We start from the raw sequence: 16,486 nt of genomic DNA, 5'->3' as shown, positions 1-16,486 counted from the left end.
AAACCATAATCCCCGTGGGATCGACCCTGACTCGCTCAGGTATTACTTGAACGACCCAGTGCACTTGCTAGTACAACAGTACGAAGGTGTGGGGAATCGTGCTACCAAGTTTTTGGCACTGTTGCGGGGAATTTTTGAGTTTGGACAAATTGAAGGATTGTCTTGCTCCCTAGATCAGGTAATTTATTTTATTTTATTTTATTTGAGTCTTTTAATTTTATTTTCTTCTTCTTCAATTTTTTTCGAAAATTTTAAAACTTTTTCCAAAAACCTTTTTCAAAAAGTTTGTTTTCAAGCATCCTTAGCTTTCTGTTTGAGAGTCTTTATTTGTATTCTTGTTGAGTCTTTTATTTTTATTTTTTTCTTCTACAAAATTTTTGAAAAAAAAAACAAAAAGCTTTTCAAAAATATTTTTATTTTCTTTGTTTAATCTTTGTTCTTTGTTTGAGTCTTTTGTTTTTGTTCATGTTGTGTTTTTTTATTTTTATGAGTCTTTCTTTCAAAAAAAATTTTAAAAATAGTCTCTTTGGTTAAATCTTGTTTCAAATCTTTACGTTTGGTGTCTTCTTGTTATTTTTTTTTATTTTCGAAAATTTATGTTTGGTTTTCAAAAAAAAGTTTAAGTTTGGTGTTCTTTATATGTTTTTGTGTTCTTTGAGTCTTTGAATCTTGTTCTTGTTAGTCTTCAAAGTGTTCTTGAGTCCTTGTGTGTTTTGATCTTAAAATATTTAAGTTTGGTATCCCTTAGTATTTTCCTCCAAAAGTTTTCGAAAATAACGGGTGTTAGATCTAAAACTTTTAAGTTTTATGTCTTTTGTGTGTTTTTCTCTATCATCGTTAAATTCAAAAATAAAAAAAAATATCTTATTAGTTTTTATTTTAACTATATTTTTCAAAATTTTTAAAATAAAATTCAGATTTTGATTTTAAATTTTTATCTTATCATATCTTAGTTGTCAAGTTTTCAAAAATCAAATCTTTTTAAAAAATAAAAATCATATCATTTTCAAAAATCTTATCTTTTTCAAAATCTTATCATATCTTTTTCAAATTTTAAAATCTTATCTTATCTTTTTCAAATTTCAAACTTTAAAACTAAATATTTTTCAAATTCAACTTTCAAAATCTTATCTTTTAAAAAAATATTTTTCAAATCTTTTTTTATTTCTTATCTTATCTTTTTTCCAATTTCACATTTTAATTTCAAATCTTTTCTTATCTTATCTTCTATTTTATTTTTAAATTAAAAATCTTTTCTTAATTAATATCTTATCTTCTCTCTCTTCTTTTCATAACCTCCTAACTAACTCCTTCTTCTTTTCTCTCTCTTCTTTTTCAAAACTACCTAACTAACTCTCATCTCTCTTAATTTTAAAAAACTTCTCCCTCTTTTCTCTCTTCCATTTTCAAAAATTTAATATTTAAATTTTAAATTCTTTTTAAATTAATTAACTAACTTTCAAAAATCAATTAATTAAATAAAATAAATAAAAACAAAAATATTTTAATTCTTATTTACTTTTTCTATTTATACTTCTTTACTCATATCCCCTATTGCCACAGTATTCTTGTTCTCTTTCATCTTCCATCTTCACTTCTATACTTTTCTTCTTTCTTCACATTTCACTTGGAGCTTCTTGCCAATTGGCATAAAAATCTTTCTTGTGATTCCCTTTCCATCTTCCTTCTTCTTCTTTCTTCACATCTGACTCTAAGGAGGAGCTTCTTGTCTATTGGCATACAAAGTCTTCTTCTTTTCTTTTCTTTTATTTTTTTCTTGTTTATGACCAGGAAAAGGGATAAAAAACTCCTCTTGACTCCTGATCTTGAGCTTGAGAAGACTCTAAGGAGGCGTTTACAACAAGCTAAAGCACAACACTCCGAAAGAGACCTTTCAAAAAGTTTTGAACAAGAAAGAAGAGACATGGTTGAACCTCAATAGGAGCCAAGAAAGGTCCTTGGTGACTTCACCATGCCTACCTCTGACTTTTATGGCAAAAGCATTGCTGTACCTGCCATTGGAGCTAACAATTTTGAGTTTAAGCCTCAATTAGTCTCTCTTCTACAACAGAACTACAAATTCCATGGACTTTCAATGGAAGATCCACATCATTTCCTGGCATAATTCTTACAGATCTGTGATACTGTAAAGAATAATGGAGTTAATCCTGAAGTCTACAAGCTGATGCTCTTTCCCTTTGCTTTAAGAGACAGAGCTAAGTTCTGGTTAGATGCCCAACCTAGAGAGAGTATTGACTCTTGGGAAAAGCTAGTTAATGCTATTCTGGCTAAGTTCTTTCCCTCCTCAAAGGATGAACAAAATTAGAGTGGAAGTTCAAACCTTCAAACAAAGAGAAGGTGAATCCATCTATAAAGCTTGGGAAAGATACAAGCAACTGATCAGGAAATGTCCTCCTGACATGCTCTCAGAGTGGTCCATCATAGGCTTGTTCTATAATGGCTTGTCTGAAATATCCAAGATTTCATTGGATAGCTCTGTAGGTGGATTCCTCCACTTGAAGAAAATACCTGCAGAAGCAAGAGAGCTCATTGAAATAGTTGCTAACAACCAGTTCATGTACACTTCTAAAAGGAATCCTGATCATGGAACCTTTCAGAGGAAAGGAGTTCATGAAGTTGAGACTCTGAATGCCATCATGGCTCTGAATAAGATCCTGACCCAACAGGTCAACATGATCTATCAACATCTGACTGGGATGCAAACTGCAAATGGCAGTATTCAGGAAGCTTCTCTTGAAGAAGAACCTTATGATCCTGATCAACCCACCATGGAGGAGGTGAATTACATGGGAGAACCCTATGGAAACACTTACAACCCTTCATGGAGGAATCATCCTAACCTCTCATGGAAGGATCAACAGAAACCTCAGCAAGGTTTCAATAACAATCAAGGTGGTAGGAACCAAAATAGGTTCAATAACAGACCACCATTCCCATCATCTCAAAGGAACATGAAGACTTCTAAGTAGAGCTTTTTTGACTTAGCCATTATAGTCTCCAGCCTCACTAAGACTACCCACAGTTTCATTAATGAAACAAGGTCCTCCATTAGAAACTTGGAGGTACAGGTTGGTCAACTAAGCAAGAGGATCCCTGAGACTCCTCTTGACACTCTTCTCAACAACACTGAGGTGAATCCAATAGAAGAGTGCAAGGCCATAACCATGGAGGTAGAGGCCGAAATTGAGGAGAGTGGGAAGGCGTTGAACGCTAGTGAAGAAGCTTTCACTGGGTAGTTCAACGCCCACAATGACAGCAAGCTTGGCGTTAAACACCAGTGAGGAACCCCTCACTGGGCATATAACACCCATCCTGGCAGAAAAGCTAGCGTTGAACGCCAGCCAAGGAGCATTGGCTGGGCGTTCAACGCCCAAACAAGAAGGCTTTCTAGTGTTGAACGCCAGTGAGGGGACTGGGCGTTCAACGCCCACTCACCCAGAGAAGCTGGCGTTAAACGCCAGCAAGGGCATCCTTGCTGGGCGTTCAATGCCCAGAATGCTAGAGGAGACTGCCGTTTAACGCCAATCAGGGTGGACAGCAAGGGCGTTCAATGCCCAATAAGCTGACAGAGCTGGCGTTGAACACCAATCAAAGCACACCCTTTACGTGCTCAAATCCCACTCAAGAACACTCTAGCCCAAAACCAAAGGAAACCATAAAGACCATAGAGGTTCCTTTGAATGCACTTTTGCATTGCATGAGTTCTGATGACTACTCATCTTCAGATGAGGATGAAGACACTAGGGAGGAGCAAGTTGCTTGATACCTAGGAGCTCTAATGAAGCTAAATACCAAGTTATTTGGTACAAATCCTCTGGAGGAAGAACCTTCACTGCTCACCAAAGAACTCCATGCTTTGGTTCAGCAAGAGCTACCTCAGAAGCTTCCAGATCCTGGACGCTTTCTGATTCCTTGCACCATAGGCACCATGACCTTTAAAAAGGCTCTGTGTGACCTAAGGTCAAGCATTAACCTCATGCCACTCTTTGTAATGGAGAAGTTGGGAATTCTTGAGGTACAAGCTGTACACATCTTATTAGAGATGGCAGACAAAACCATGAAGAAGTCATATGGCTTAGTGGAGGATGTCTTGGTTAAAGTTGAAAACCACTACATCCCTGTAAACTTCATTGTCTTGGACATAGGAGAGGATGAGGATGACTGTGTCATCCTTGGAAGACCTTTCCTAGCCACAACAATGCTATCATTGATGTGGCTAAGGGAGAACTAACCCTAAAGTTAGGGGAGGACTACATCTTTTTCAATATGTCTCATCCCAATTCTCCTTCTAAAAGAGAGATAACAGTACAACACCTAGTGTGCCAACCCTCTCTTTCTGTGCAGAGCTTTGTAGAGCCCCCAGACATCAATTCTAAGTTTGGTGTTGAGTAGCCATCAACAAGCTCCAAGCACAAAGGTACTAAAAAGAAAGTACTTAAAGGCTATAAGGACAAGAAATTTCCTACTGAAGGCCTCTCACCTGGCATGAGAGTTGTCTTCAATAAGAAGCCAGTCTTAACACACACAGTGAGTCGTATCCTATCTCTAGAGCATGTAGAGCTCATTCATGAGAAGACAGGGAGAAAATTTACTGTCAGGGGCAAAAATCTGAGCCCATACTCACCTCCATAAGGAGCTAAAGGTCAAGCTAGTGACGTTAAAAGAGTGCTTATTGGGAGGCAACCCAACCTTACTCAACCATATTCATTTTCTTTTATTTTGTTTTTCCTTTTCAGTAGTCAGAGTCATGATCATATGCATCAGTCAAGAGACAGAACTCACAGTAGTAAAAACAGAGCACTCTGGATGGAGTGTTAAAGTTGAACGCCAGTAAGGAAGCCTTCATTGGGCGTTCAACGCCCCAAGAGGGGAGCATTGCTGGCATTGAACGCCAGCCAGGGAGCAGCCCCTGGGTGTTCAAACGCCTATGCGGAAAAGTAGGGAATCTGAATTCCCTAGCCTCTTAGGACAAAAGGTCCCACGAAAGCTACACCTACCCCACCTTCTTCTTTCCCATTGATCATAGTTGCTCGAGGACGAGTAAAACTCTTAAGTTTGGTATTGCAAAAGCCTTGCTTTGTGGCTTCTACCACTCTTAAGTATAGAAGAAGAGGATGAAGCAAACTAGAGAGCATGCACATGAACCTATGCATCCGCCTCAACAAAGACAAAGGAGTGATATTGAAGAGATCAAGCATCACATTGGATCCTCAAGGAGGAGTAGTAGCCATCATCATCAATTTGTTTTCTATTACCTCCTTTCCTGTTTTATTTTTTTATTTTCTGTTATGCTTATCTGTTCTCTTGTTCTAGTTGCATGATCATTTGCATTGATGTCTTAAAGTTGTAAAATATTCTATATATCTCTCACCTTGCTTAAAATGAAATTTTTTTAAAAAGAATTGAGAGATGGATGAATTTCAAGTTTAAAATAAGATTAGTTTAATTAGTTTGATGTGGTGTCATTTGATTTTATTTTCTGAATGTATGATTAAATAGTGCGTATTTGAAGTTGTGACTTTAGAATGTTGGCTCTTGAAAGAATAAGAAAAAAGGAAAAATATTATTGATAATCTAAAAAATCTAAAAATTGATTCTTTAAGCAAGAAAAGCAGCAAAAAGAAAAAGAAAAAGCATGTTGCAAAAGAAAAAAATATATATGCATGCAAAAAAAATATAGCGAAAAAGAAAAAGAAAAAAAAACAAAAAGCAGAAAAATCCATTACTGCCTAAAAATGCAGGAAAAGGAGGGCAGATTGAAAAAGCCAATAACCCTTTAAACCAAAAGACAAGGATAAAACGGCCCAAGGCTTTGAGCATCAGTGGTTAGGAGGGCCCAAAGGAATAAAATCCTAGCCTAAGCGGCTAAACAAAGTTGTCCCTAACCAAGTGCTTGTGGCATGAAAGTGTCAAGTGAAAAGCTTAAGACTGAGTGGATATTTTATATGCTTTTTGACAACATTTTCATATAGTTTTTAGTAGTTTTTGTTTAGTTTTTATTAAGTTTTTATGAGTTTTAGTGTTAAATTCATATTTTTGGATTCTACTATGATTTTTTGTGTTGTTTTACAATTTCAGGTAATTTCTGGCTAAAATTGAGGAGTTGGAGAAGAAGTCTGATTCAGAGACAGAGAAAGCACTGCAGATGCTGTCCGGATCTGACCTCCTTGCACTCGGAAGCGCTTCTCTGGAGCTACAGAAGTCTAAATAGATCGCTCTCAATGGCTATGGAAAGCTGACTTTCAGAACTTTCCATCAATATATAATAGTCCATACTTTGCTTCAGATTAGAAGGCCCAAAACTGGCGTCCAACATCAGCTACCTACCCCCTTCCAGGCGTCCAACGCCCAAAAAGCAGAGACCAATGTACAAACGCCCAAAGAGGACCTCATAGCTGGTGTTCCATGCCCAAGAGACATCATATCACGTGGATCTCATCAAAACTCAGCCCAAACACTCACCAAGTGGGCCCTAGAAGTGGATTTTAGCATTAAATAGACTATTTTACCCTTACTAGTCACCTGTTTAGTATTTAAAGTGTATTTTACATAATCAATAGACATATACGCACATCAGTCAGCCCTATTTTCAATTTTGCTTTGTATTTTAATTTCAGTATGAGTTTCTAAACCTCATAGGTTGAGGGGAGGAGCCCTGCTGAGTCCTATGAATTAATAAAAGTACTATTGTTTCTTCTTTGATCTTTGTTTGATCTATCTCTAAGATGTATATTTGATCTTCATCATGGTGAATAGGATGATCTGACAAATTAGCTATGTTCATCACATTAAGACGAACGTGTCTGACAAACACCCGTGTCTACTTGGGTTCATATGAATACTTGAAAGGAAAGCACGAGCCAACAGCTATGTTTATACATCTCTCAAACGGCTAATCCACGATTTCGTTGGGGACTTCTTGAGACATCAGTTCAGTTAATTTCTGGGGGATTAGGGTCTTCGTGGTATAGGCTAGAATCCATAGAAGCAGCATTCTCTGATCCGGAAGATTCGACCTTATCTGTGGCGTTTTGAGTAGGATCGCCAAGAGAATGGACTGCTAGAGCTTCACCCTCCGTCAGATTGAATGACGACGGGCAATGGCGTTTGATCTGTAACAGAGGAGATCAATGACCATGGGCAATGGCTTTGATCACATATAGCCTGCCATAGAAGAAGATCATTCACAAGCAAAGAAGACAGTAATACCAGAGTTATTTTAGAAAGGCAAAGCAATTCCAATCCTTAACTCTATTCCTCTCACTGATTTAATGCAATTAGTTTTACCCCTTTCATGTCAATTTTATTCCTATTATTTAACCCATAATCCTAATACAATTCCATATTCAACAACCAAGTCTTCTGATCCGTCTGACTAAGACCTGCAAGATCACCATAACTTACTTCAAACCACAATCCTCGTGGGATCGACCCTGACTCACTCAGGTATTACTTGGATGACCCAGTGCATTTGTTGGTACAATAGTACGAAGGTGTGGGGAATCGTGCTACCACACTCCAAACAGCAAAAAACACAAACGTTCCTCTCTGTACAGCAAAATGATGAGCGGATAATTTATACGCTTTTTGGCATTGTTTTTATATAGTTTTTAGTAAGTTTGAGCTACTTTTAGGGATGTTTTCATTAGTTTTTATGTTAAATTCACATTTCTGGACTTTACTATGAGTTTGTGTGTTTTTCTGTGATTTCAGGTAAATTCTGACTGAAATTGAGGGATTTGAGCAAAACTCTGAAAAAGGCTGACAAAAGGACTGCTGATGCTGCTGGATTCTGACCTCCCTGCACTCGAAATGGATTTTCTGGAGCTACAGAACTCTAAATGGCGCGCTCTCAACGGCGTTGGAAAGTAGACATCCAGGGCTTTCCAGAAATATATAATAGTCCATACTTTATTCGAAGAATGACGACGCAACTTGGCGTTGAACGCCAAGTACACGCTCCTTTCTGGAGTTAAACGCCAGAAAAACGTCATAATCCGGAGTTGAACGCCCAAAGCACATCATAACTCGAAATTCAACTCCAAGAGAAGCCTCAGCTCGTGGATAGATCAAGCTTAGCCCAAGCACACACCAAGTGGGCCCCGGAAGTGGATTTATGCATCAATTACTTACTCATGTAAACCCTAGTAGCTAGTCTAGTATATATAGGATATTTATCTATTGTATTAGACATCTTTTGACCATCTTTTGACCACTTTAAACTCTTTATTCATTCGGTCACTTGATCATGGAGAGGGCTGGCCATTCGGCCATGCCTGAACCTTCTTTTGCTTATGTATTTTCAACGGTGGAGTTTCTGCACACCATAGATTAAGGGTGTGGAGCTCTGCTGTACCTCAAAGATTAATGAAGTTCTATTTTCTTTTATTCAATGCTCTATCTTATTCTTATTCCAAGATATTCATTCGTACCCAAGAACATGATGAATGTGATGAGCTAATAACTCTCATCATCATTCTCACTTATGAGCGTGCGTGACTGACAACCACTTCCGTTCTACATGCAACAAAGCTTGAATGTGTATCTCTTAGATTCCCCAACAGAATCTTCGTGGTATAAGCTAGATAGATGGCGGCATTCATCTGGATCCGGAAAGTCCAACCTTGTCTGTGGTGTTCCGAGTAGGATCCTGGGAATCCGGAAAGTCTCACCTTGTCTGTGGTATTCCGAGTAGGATTCTGTTCATGAATGACTGTGACGTGCTTCAAACTTTAACCTGCTGGGCGTTAGTGACAAACGCAAAAGAGGGATTCTATTCCAGTAGGAGCGGGAACCAACCGGTGATTGGCCGTACTGTGACAGAGTGCGTGCATTAGCTTTCACTGCGAGGATGGGATGTAGCTATCAACCATGGGTGATGCCTCCAGACTGGTTAGCTGTGCGAGTGACAGCCGTACAGGTTATTTCCCCGAGAGGAATGAAAGTAGCCACAGCTGATAGTGAACCCCTATACAAAGCTTGCCATGGAAAGGAGTAAGAAGGATTGGGTAGAAGGAATAGGAGAGCAGGCGTCTTAGAGCTCTACAGCATCTCCATTCCGCTTATCTGAAATTCCTACCAATGGATCTACATAAGTATTTCTATCCCTTTTATTATTCCTTTTTATTTAATGATAATCACAATTACTCTTTAATCTCCCTAACTGAGATTTACAAGGTGACCATAGCTTGCTTCATACCAACAATCTCTGTGGATTCGACCCTTACTCACGTAAGGTTATTACTTGGACGACCCAGTACACTTGCTGGTTAGTTGAACGGAGTTGTGACTTCAAATAAGGACAATTATTGAATAAATCCAATTACAATGAATCAGATCAAAGAACAGTGATCACAATTTCGTCCACCAAGTTTTTGGCGCCGTTGCCGGGGATTGTTCGAGTATGGACAACTGACGGTTCATCTTGTTGCTCAGATTAGGTAATTTTCTTTTCAAAAATCTTTTTCAAAAATTTTTTTTTCTTTTTTTTTCGTTTTTACAAACTTTATTTTCGAAAATAATTAATAAAAATCCAAAAAAATTAGAAAATCATAAAAATTAAAAATATTTTGTGTTTCTTGTTTGAGTCTTGAGTCAATTTTTAAGTTTGGTGTCAATTGCATGCTTTAAAAATTTTTCTTGCATTTTTTTCGAAAATCTCATGCATTCATAGTGTTCTTCATGATCTTCAAGTTGTTCTTGATAAGTCTTCTTGTTTGATCTTGATGATTTCTTGTTTTGTGTCTTTTCTTGTTTTTCATGTGCATTTTTGCATTCATATTTTCCATGCATTAAAAATTTCTAAGTTTGGTGTCTTGCATGTTTCCTTTGCATCAAAAATTTTTCAAAAATTATGTTCTTGATGTTCATCATGATCTTCAAAATGTTCTTGGTGTTCATCTTGACATTCATAGCATTCTTGCATGCATCTTGTGTCTTGATCCAAAATTTTCATGTTTTGGGTCATTTTTGTGTTTTTCTTTAAAAATTTAAAAATCAAAAATATCTTTTCCTTATTTCCCTCCAAAATTTCGAAATTTTGGGTTGACTTGGTCAAAAATTTTCAAAATTAGTTGTTTCTTACAAGTCAAGTCAAAATTTCAATTTTAAAAATCTTATCTTTTCAAAATCTTTTTCAAAAATCATATCTTTTTCATTTTTTATATAATTTTCGAAAATTTCAAAAATTATTTTTCAAAATATTTTCAAAATCTTTTTCTTATCTTTTTATCAAATTTTCGAAAATTAAGCTAACAATTAATGTGATTGGTTCAAAAATTTGAAAGTTTGTTACTTTCTTGTTAAGAAAGGTTCAATCTTTAAGTTCTAGAATCTTATCTTGTGGTTTCTTGTTAGTTAAGTAATTTTAAAAAAAATTAAATCTTTTTCAAAATATCTTTTCTTAAAACTTTTATTTTATTTTTATCTTATCCTTTTCAAAAATTTTATCTTTTTTTCAATTTTTGATTTCAAAATATCTTATCTAACCTCTTATCTTCTTATCTTTTTCAATTTTTGATTTTAAATCTTTTTCAATCAACTAACTAACTTTTTGTTTGTTTCTTATCTTTTTCAAAACCACCTAACTACTTTTCCCTCTCTAATTTTCGAAAATACCTACCTCTTTTTCAAAAATTCTTTTTAATTAATTAATTGTTTCATGTTTTAATTTTAATTACATTTTATCTCTAATTTTCGAAAATCACTAACTCCTTTTCAAAATTATTTTCGAAATTTCTCTTCTCTCTTCCTCTTCTATTTAATTATTTAATTACTAACACTTCTCTTCACCCCTCTTCATCAAAAATCCGAATCCATTCTTCTTCTTCTACCCCTTTCTTTTTCTACTAACATAAAGGAATCTCTATACTGTGACATAGAGGATTCCTTCTTTCTTTTTTTTGTGTTCCCTTTTCTTTCATATGAGTAGGAACAGGGACAAAGGCACTCTTGTTGAAGTTGATCCAGAACCTGAAAGGACTCTGAAGAGAAAATTAAGAGAAGCTAAAATACAACAATCCAGAAACAACCTTTCAGAAACATTAGCACAAGAGGTGATGGCCGAAAATAATAATAATGATGCAAGGAGAATGCTTGGTGACTTCACTAAGCCAACATCCAAATTTGATGGAAGAAGCATCTCCATTCCTGCCATTGGAGCCAATAACTTTGAGCTTAAGCCTCAACTAGTTGCTTTAATGCAACAAAACTGCAAGTTTTATGGACTTCCATCTGAAGATCCTTACCAGTTTTTAACTGAGTTCTTGCAGATCTGTGACACTGTAAAGACAAATGGAGTTAATCCTGAAGTCTACAGACTCTTGCTTTTCCCTTTTGCTGTAAGAGACAGAGCTAGAGTATGGTTGGATTCACAACCCAAAGACAGCCTGGACTCCTGGGATAAGCTTGTCACTGCATTCTTAGATAAGTTCTTTCCTCCTCAAAAGCTGAGCAAGCTGAGAGTGGATGTTCAAACCTTCAAACAAAAAGATGGTGAATCCCTCTATGAAGCTTGGGAAAGATATAAGCAGCTGACCAAGAGATGTCCATCTGACATGTTTTCAGAATGGACCATATTAGATATATTCTATTATGGTCTCTCTGAATTTTCGAAAATGTCATCGGATCATTCTGCAGGTGGATCTATTCACCTGAAGAAAACGCCTGAAGAGGCTCAAGAACTCATTGACATGGTTGCAAACAACCAGTTCATGTATACTTCTGAAAGGAATTCCGTGAATAATGGGGTCCCTCAGAAGAAAGGAGTTCTTGAAATTGATGCTCTGAATGCCATATTGGCTCAGAACAAAGTGTTGACTCAACAGGTCAACATGATCTCTCAGAATCTGAATGGATTGCAACATGCATCCAACAGTAATAGAGAGGTAGCTTCTGAAGAAGCTTATGATCCTGAAAACCCTGCCATGGCAGAAGTTAATTACTTAGGTGAACCTTATGGAAACACCTATAACTCATCATGGAGAAATCATCCGAATTTCTCCTGGAAGGATCAACAAAAACCCCATCAAGGTTTTAACAATGGTGGACGTGCAAGGCTAAATAATAGTAAGCCATATCCATCATCTTCTCAGCAACAGACAGAGAACTCTGAACAAAACAATTCTAATCTAGCCAACATAGTCTCTGATCTGTCAAAGGCCACTTTCAGTTTCATGAATGAAACCAGATCTTCCATTAGAAATCTGGAAGCACAAGTGGGCCAGCTGAGTAAGAAAGTTATTGAAACTCCTCCCAGTATTCTCCCAAGCAATACAGAAGAGAATCCAAAAGGAGAGTGCAAGGCCATTGATATAATCAAAGAGGCCAAATGCACCAAGGAGGAGGAGGACGAAAATCCTAGTGAGGAATACCTCCTGGGACGTCCCTTAAGCAAGAAGGAGTTTCCTATTAAGGATCCAAAGGAATCTGAGGCTCATCTAGAGACCATAGAGATTCCATTAAACCTCCTTCTGCCATTCATGAGCTCTGAAGAATATTCATCCTCTGAAGAGGATGAAGATGTGATTGGAGAGCAAGCTGCTCTATATTTAGGAGCTATCATGAAGCTGAATGCCAAACTATTTGGTAATGAGACTTGGGAAAGTAAACCTCCCTTACTCATTAGTGAACTAGACACTTGGATTCAGCAAACTCTACCTCAAAAGAAACAAGATCCTGGCAAGTTCTTAATACCTTGTACCATTGGCACCATGAGCTTTGAAAAGGCTCTATGTGATCTGGGGTCAGGAATAAATCTTATGCCACTCTCTGTGATGGAGAAGCTGGGAATCATTGAGGTACAACCTGCCTTGTTCTCATTACAACTGGCAGACAAGTCAGTGAGACAAGCTTATGGATTAGTAGAGGACGTGCTAGTAAAGGTTGAAGGCCTTTACATCCCTACTGATTTCATAATCCTAGATACTAGGAAGGAAGATGATGAATGCATCATCCTAGGAAGACCTTTCCTAGCCACAGCAGGAGCTGTGATAGATGTCAACAGAGGTGAGTTAGTCCTTCAATTGAATGGGGACTACCTTGTGTTTCAAGCACATGGCCATCCCTCTATGACAAAAGAGAGTAAGCATGAAGAGCTTCTCTCAGTTCAGAGTCAAGAAGAGCCCACACAGTCAAACTCTAAGTTTGGTGTTGTGAGGCCACAACCAAACTCTAAGTTTGGTGTCCAAACCCCATATCCAAACTCTAAGTTTGGTGTTGGGAATACCACACTTAAATTGACCTGATCACCTTGTGGCTCCATGAGAGCCACTGTCAAGCTATTGACATTAAAGAAGCGCTTGTTGGGAGGCAACCCAATTTTATTCATCTAATTTTATTTTATTTTGTTTCTTTGTTATTTTTGTGTTTTATTAGGTACATGATCATGAGGAGTCACGAAAAAATCAAAAAAAAAAATTAAAAACAGAGTCAAAAACAGAAGAAAAAAATTTTTCACCCTGGAGGCGCACGGGCTGGCGTTCAACGCCCAGAAGGAGCATCTTTCTGGCGTTCAACGCCAGAACAGAGCATCTTTCTGGCGTTCAACGCCAGAACAGAGCATCTTTCTGGCGTTGAACGCCCAAAACAAGCAACAACCTGGCGTTTAACGCCAGGATGCGCACACAGAGGACAATCTGGCGCTGAACGCCAGAAACAAGCATGAAACTGGCGTTCAACGCCAGAAACGTGCATAACATGGGCGTTTAACGCCCAGAACTAGCATCAATGGGCGTTTGAACGCCAGAATGATGCATCAAGGCATGTTACATGCCTATATGGTGAAAGAATGGTATTTGTTTTCACCTCAGGATCTGTGGACCCCACAGGATCCTCACCTCAGGATCTGTGGACCCCACAGGATCCCCACCTACCACATTCCTTTTAATCCTAATCACACTCTTCTAATCCAAATCTCATTCTCAATGTCACACTTCCCAAAAACCTTCACCTATCACCTCAATTCCTCTTCCCAATTACCCCATTCACCATTCACATCAACCCCTCTTCCCCATACACCCCACCTACCCCCACTACTTTCAAATTCAATTTCCCACCCTTTCCCACCCAACATGGCCGAACCTATACCCTCCCCCCCTCCCTATAAATACCCTTCTTTTCTTTTATATTTTCACACAACACAAACCCACATTCTCCCACATAACCGAACCCTCTCTTCTCCCTCTCTCCATATTTTCTTCTTCTTCTTCTACTCTTCTTTTCTTTTTGCTTGGGGACAAGCAAATTTTAAGTTTGGTGTGGTAAAAAGCCTAAGCTTTTTATTTTTCATTCACCATCAATGGCACCCAAGGCCGGAGTTTCCTCAAGAAAAGGAAAAGGGAAGGCAAAAGCTTCCACTTCCGAGTCATGGGAGAAGGAGAGATTCATCTCCAAGAGCCACCAAGACCACTTCTATGATGTTGTGGCAAAGAAGAAAGTGATCCATGAGGTCCCTTTCAAACTCAAGAAGAATGAGTATCCGGAAATCCGACTTGAAATTCAAAGAAGAGGTTGGGAAGTCATAGCCAACCCCATACAACAAGTTGGAATTTTAATGGTTCAAGAGTTCTATGCCAATGCATGGATCACTAGAAACCATAACCAAGGTATGAACCCAAGTCCGAAAAACTATATCACCATGGTTAGGGGGAAATACTTGGATTTTAGTCCGGAGAATGTGAGGTTGGCATTTCATTTGCCTATGATGCAAGGTGATGAACACCCCTACACTAGAAGGGTCAACTTTGATCAAAGGTTGGACCAAGTCCTTAGGGACATTTGTGTGGAAGGCACCCAATGGAGAGTTGACTCCAAAGGTAAGCCAGTCCAACTAAGAAGACTGGACCTCAAGCCTGTAGCTAGAGGATGGTTGGAGTTCATTCAAAGATCCATCATCCCCACAAGCAACCGATCTGAAGTTACTGTGGATCGGGCCATCATGGTTCATAGCATCATGATTGGTGAAGAAGTAGAGGTTCATGAAGTCATAGCCAATGAACTCTACAAAATAGCTGACAAACCTTCATACATGGCACGGCTAGCATTCCCTCACCTCATATGCCATCTATGTTATTCAGCCGGAGTTATCATAGATGGAGATGCCTCCATAGAAGAAGACAAGCCCATCACCAAGAAAAGGATGGAGCAAACAAGGGAAGTTCCTCACGGCCCTCAAGGAGAACAAGAGGAGGTTCACCATCAACAAATGCCTCATGGAATGCACTTTCCTCCCAACAACTATTGGGAGCAACTTAATACCTCCTTGGAAGATTTGAGCCATAATGTGGAACAACTAAGGGTGGAACACCATGAACACGCCCTCACTCTCCAAGAAATAAGAGAAGATCAAAGAGCAATGAGGGAGGAGCAACAAAGGCAAGGAAGGGACATAGAAGAGTTGAAGAACATCATTGGTCCTTCAAGAAGAAGACGCCACTAGAGGTGGATTCATTCCTTGTTCTTTATTTCTTTCTGTTTTCGGTTTTTAATTATTATGTTTATCTATGTTTTGTGTCTTTATTTCATGATCATTAGTATGTAACCATGCCTTAAAGCTATAAATAAATTCCATTAGTCCTTCACCTCTCTTAAAAGAAAAATGTTTTAAATCAAAAGAACAAGAAGTACATAATTTTCGAAATTATTATTGAATTTAGTTTAATTATTTTGATGTGGTGACAATGCTTTTGTTTTCTGAATGAATGAATGAACAGTGCATATATCTTTGGATCTTGTTGAGTGTTAAAATTGTTGGTTCTTGAAAGAATGAGGAACAAAGAGAAATGTTATTGATGATCTGAAAAATATCATGAAATTGATTCTTGAAGCAAGAAAAAGCAGTGAAAAAAAAAAAAAAAAAAAAAAAAAAAAAAGAGGCGAAAATTCCAAAGCAAGGATCCAAGGCTTTGAGCATCAATGGGTAGGAGGGCCCAAGGAAATTTAATCCGGGCCTAAGCGGCTAAATCAAGCTGTCCCTAACCATGTGCTTGTGTCATGAAGGTCCAAGTGAAAAGCTTGAGACTGAGTGGTTAAAGTCGTGATCTAAAGCAAAGAGTGTGCTTAAGAGCTCTGGACACCACTAATTGGGGACTTTAGCAAAGCTAAGTCACAATCTGAAAAGGTTCACCCAGTTATGTGTCTGTGGCATTTGTGTATCCGGTGGTAATACTGGAAGACAAAGTGCTTAGGGCCACGGCCAAGACTCAAAAGTAGCTGTGTTCAAGAATCAACATGCTTAACTAGGAAAGTCAATAACACTATCTGAAATTCTAAGTTCCTAAAGATGCCAATCACTCTGAACTTCAAAGGAAAAAGTGAGATGCCAAAACTGTTCAGAAGCAAAAAGCTACAAGTCCCGCTCATGTAATTAAATTAATATTCATTGATATTTTGGACTTTGTAGTATATTCTCTTCTTTTTATCCTATTTGATTTTCAGTTGCTTGGGGACAAGCAACAATTTAAGTTTG

Source organism: Arachis stenosperma, chromosome 7 (genome assembly GCF_014773155.1).
Source record: "Arachis stenosperma cultivar V10309 chromosome 7, arast.V10309.gnm1.PFL2, whole genome shotgun sequence".
In the NCBI taxonomy this organism is placed as follows: domain Eukaryota; kingdom Viridiplantae; phylum Streptophyta; class Magnoliopsida; order Fabales; family Fabaceae; genus Arachis; species Arachis stenosperma.
This window is presented reverse-complemented; position numbering follows the sequence as displayed.